The 5000-nt window shown below is 38.1% G+C and overlaps 1 pseudogene; it reads left to right on the top strand.

Moving 5' to 3' along the window:
* The window catches only part of LOC143307487 (large subunit ribosomal RNA), a 10489-nt pseudogene that overhangs the window by 2673 nt on the left and 2816 nt on the right, over window positions 1–5000 (top strand).

Raw genomic sequence — 5000 nt, 5'->3', positions numbered from 1 at the left:
GCATTGCGATGGCCCTCACGGGTGATGACGCAATGTGATTTCTGCCCAGTGCTCTGAATGTCAACGTGAAGAAATTCAAAAAAGCGCGGGTAAACGGCGGGAGTAACTACGACTCTCTTAATGGCCGCTTGACGTGTTGTCTATCGCTCCGCAATTAAGCTGAAGTTTTAGAGGTATAAACTGTAAATTATTTGGAAAATATGGTGTCAATATGAAGAACAATGGATTATGTGCAGAGTGAGATAAGAATCTTTACTAAACAGATGAAGTAATGAATAGAAATAACAAAATAATGGTGTCAGTGATTGTGAAAGCACGTGTTGCCGAGTGAAAATACTAAGTGATTTCGAACAGACGATTAACACTAGACTGGTTATAGATCTGTATATTATCGTGTTCGTGAATTTTTTCTGAGTTGTTTGATATATATATTGTCGTGTTTGATTAAATATTAAGTGAGTAATAAAGACTTTAATATTTACTAAAGCACGTGCTCGGATCGACGCCATATTGCGGAAGACGCCAGGGCCGTCTTCAAAAAAGTACCATTGTGGGGCCCGCTTAGTGCCGGGCCAATAGGGCGGTGAAGGGGCCCTAGAAATTTTTGAAAATTTGATTGCGATTTTTCTCGAACATTTTAGTATTTTTCCAAGAAAGGCTCCATTGAGTACATCACGTTGGTATAGTTTTTATATTAATATATTTTAGGAAATACGAGAAACTTTAACGCAAATGTGTGAGGTGTGCTAGGGATAATTACCTGCAGATCGTGAAAGTACAGACGCCAGGGCCGTCTTCAAAAAAGTACCATTGTGGGGCCTGCTTAGTGCCGGGCCAATAGGGCGATAAAAGGGCCCTAGAAAATTTTTGAAAATTTGATTGCGATTTTCCTCGAACATTGTAGTATTTTTCCAAGAAACGATCCGTTGAGGACAACAAGTTGGTATAGTTTTCATTTTAATTTATTTAGGGAAATACGAGAAATTTTAACGCCAAATTGTAAGGCGAGCTGAGAATAATTTCCTGCGGATATCAAGTTCTGGTGGCTCTTTAGTTTCGAAGATATCCAATTAATGGCGCCACCCTTAACCGGGTGTCCTGAAAAGAAGGATAAGAGAACTGAATAAGGTGAGAATTAATACCTACCTGTCAAGATGCCTCGGGCTGAATCAATGCATACTCCCACAAACAATAAAAAGAGAAGAGTACAGTCCTCACCGGATTTGTCCATCTCGGGCAATGTTGAAGAGAATATTCTGGATCCTGAAAAAGTAGAATTTGAGATACCATTAGACCTGGAAAGTTTAAATAAATTTGAAGAGGAAATAAAAGGGCATCTGTATGATCTTGAAATGTCGCTCCCGCCAAAGGAAATAAAAAATAGGACTCAAGCGATTAATAGTGCCATAGCGTATCTACAGAAGGCATATAGCACAGTAGCAAATGCATATATTCGGGTAGCATCCAGATGGAAGGAATTTGAAGCTGTAAGAGAAAACTTCTTTGATAATTTGAAAGAGGAGGAGAAGAAGAAAAGCAATATGATGACTAAAGAAGAGATGAATGAAAAAATGGCAGAGATGAAGAATAGTATTATTAAAGACGTAAAGGAGGTTGTCAAAACAGAGATACAGATTTCGGTTAAGCAGCAAATGGCGGAGATGACAGCTAACACTGGATTAATGAATGAAACCCTGAAGAGTAATATTAAGGACACTCTATGCTGCGAGGTAAATCAGGCGGTTACTAAGGTCAAAGAGGTGGTACAAGCAACGATTGAACGTCCATCACACTCCTATGCTAATGCTGCAAAGAAAGGAATATCATTGAAAACAAGAAGTGGAACAGAACATGTAATCTCTAGCGAGAATATTGAGTTTGTAATCGTACCTACGAGGAATAACCCAAATAAGTATAAATCGGCAACCGAGATTAAGAAAATACTAAAGGATAGAATTAATCCATATAATTATGATCTCAGGGTAAATCATTTGATCACATTTAATACACTCACGGTTAAAATAATTGCCAAAACGGTTGATCTAGAGAAATTACGAAACTCTCTGGAATTAAAGGAGATTGGTCTGGAGATAAAAGAGAAAAGTAAGCTGAGGCCCAGAATGTTGATTAGGGACTTTCCTATTGATATTCCGTTTGATAAAGCGCTGAGTGTAATTTCAAAAGCAACAGGATATGATCAGAAAACGACGGAATTAAGATTGATTACAGAATTCAACAACAGAGACAAGAGACATAAGAATGTTATTATTGAGGTTTCACCACAAGCGAGGCAAAAGCTATTGATGCATGGCAGATTATACCTACAATATGAATCATGTAGGGTGGAGGATTATCTCAAAGTATTGCAATGTTTCAAATGCTTGAAATTTAACCATCTGGCGAAAAACTGTACAGCCACGGTAGAGACATGTGGACACTGTGGGGAGGAGCATAACTCCAGAGACTGTAAACAAAAGGAGAAGCTTAAATGTGCCAATTGTGAAAGACATGGACTTGTAGATTCCAAACACTCTGCATTTAATAATCAGGTATGTCAAATTCAAAAGAGAAAGAAAGAAGACCTAATGCGGAGCGTTGACTTTGAGTCGCTATGAATGAGGGTCGTAGTGAAACAAGGGATGATGAAGGAGGGAGTGGCATCCCGCCGGTGCCTGCAAGGGTCCTTCATCAAGCTATCCCACCTCAAACCGGCCGCAAACAAACATCTTGCGATATACAATTAAATTGCTATAATGCTCCCATGGGAGCATCTCCCACTGGTAAATCAAATGAAACAAATAATATTAGCAATGATGGTATCACAGTGCCATCATCCAGTGGATCTACACTTCTCTTAAATCTACATGAGATAGGTGACTCAAACCTAATAAGTCAAGAAGCGCTGATGTTCTGCTGTAATTATTGTAATAAGAGTTTTAATTCATTTCGAGGTCTGGGTGTTCATAAGTCGTCTGCGCATAAGGATATAGTGAACGAGAATATACAGGTGAACAGAAAGAAGCCGAGATGGAATTCTGAAGACCTGCGGAGGATTGCGGTTGCGGAGAAAACAGCTCCTGCTAATGCGAAAAAGAATATTAATGAATACTTACATAAGAAGGTAAAACTGTTTCCTCCGAGATCTTCTGAAGCGATAAAATCATTGCGTAAAACAGCTAAATACAAACAGATGCTTCAATCTGGAGCGGTATTTCTGCAAAATGAAGAGAATACTGAATTAAATATAGGGAATGATGGGCAACAACAAGAACAAGAGCGAGAGAGTACTTACCATCAGGAACACCAACCAGCACCTTCGTCAGACGAACCTAGAAATGAAGAAAATACTTACCTAATACCAACTGAAGACCAAAGCCAATCCCAAAACCTGCAAAGAAATGAAAGAATTAATAATACTTACCTTAACAGGAGCATGCAATGCACGGATTCATGGCAATCAGATGCATTAAGATATTTAAGATCGACCGAATGTGAAGATAAAGCAAAATATATTCTTGGTTTTGCGGTTGAAAATGTACGACAAGGACGCGATCCGGTGGTGAACTTAACGCGTTGGTTTAAGGAGAACTTCGGCATACCTGGAAAACCTGAAAGAAATAGAGAGATAGTAAATAATAACACGCGGGATATTTCAAATAAAAAAAAGAAGGAAATGGAATATGCAAAAATACAGAAGCTATGGAGAAAGAATACAACGAAAGCGGCTAATCTTATTCTAGATGGCGACAAGCAGTGCAGTAACCAGTTATCACTAAGTGAACTTATAAAATATTGGAAACCTATATTAGAGACAATGAGTAAGAGTACTAAGAGAAATCAAGACACTGGAAATGATGAGATCAGCAATCCTAGTATTCAGCCAATAACAATATATGAAATTAAGAAGTTTCAGCCGAAAATAGATACGGCTTGTGGCGCTGATGGTCTCCGGGCAGCAGACTGGATTAAGAAGGTACCTAACAAGATAAAAGAAATAATTATGAATATAATTTTATTTTCAGGAAAGATTCCCACGGAGTGGTCGAGAGCTCGCACAATCTTAATTCCCAAGGGCGACGATGGCCGTGACCCAACGAACTATCGGCCTCTATCAATAGCCTCAATTATTGTTAGGCACTATCATAAGGTCCTAGCAAATAGACTATATGATCTCTTGAAACCAGACAATAGGCAACGCGGATTCATAAGAGCTGATGGAATTGCAGAGATTACCTATATTTTAACAGGTATACTAGATGATTCCTGGAAGAAGAAGAAACAAATACACCTAGCGTTCTTAGATATAAAGAAGGCATTTGACTCAGTATCCCATGGGTCTATAATTGAGGTATTAAAGAAAAAAAAAATTCCTACTAAATTAATACAATATATTGAAGACATATATAAAACAGCGGAGATACAAATAGAGAAAGACGGCGAAACATCGGAATTGATTAACCCAAGGCAGGGTGTAAGACAGGGAGACCCCCTGTCATCGTTAATATTTAATGCGGTCATGGACGAGATTATAGATTGCATCCCTGATGAAATAGGCTACAGTATAATGAATCTAATAGTCAATGCCCTCGCTTTTGCAGATGATCTGATACTGATAGCGGAAACGAAAGAAGGCCTACAAGAAATAATCGACAAAATAACAACGGAAATGAACAAGCATGGATTGCAATTAGCGCCTAATAAATCTAAATGTCTATCATTAATACCATCAGGCAAAGAGAAAAAAATTAAAATAATGGAAGAACAATTATTTACTGTATGTAATGAGAAAATCCCACAAATAAAAGTATTAGACGAGTGGAAACACTTGGGAATTGCATACACACCAAGAGGACCGGTAAAGCAAAAACCTGAAATAGAAGAATTCTTGATTAGAATCACGAAAGCTCCATTAAAACCACAACAACGAATGGTAATATTGAGAACATACTTAATCCCGAGATTGTTACATACACTGATTCTAGGAAGAGTAAATTACGGTA

The sequence above is a fragment of the Osmia lignaria genome, unplaced genomic scaffold, assembly GCF_051020975.1.
Source record: "Osmia lignaria lignaria isolate PbOS001 unplaced genomic scaffold, iyOsmLign1 scaffold0056, whole genome shotgun sequence".
NCBI lineage: Eukaryota > Metazoa > Arthropoda > Insecta > Hymenoptera > Megachilidae > Osmia > Osmia lignaria.
This window is presented reverse-complemented; position numbering and strand designations above follow the sequence as displayed.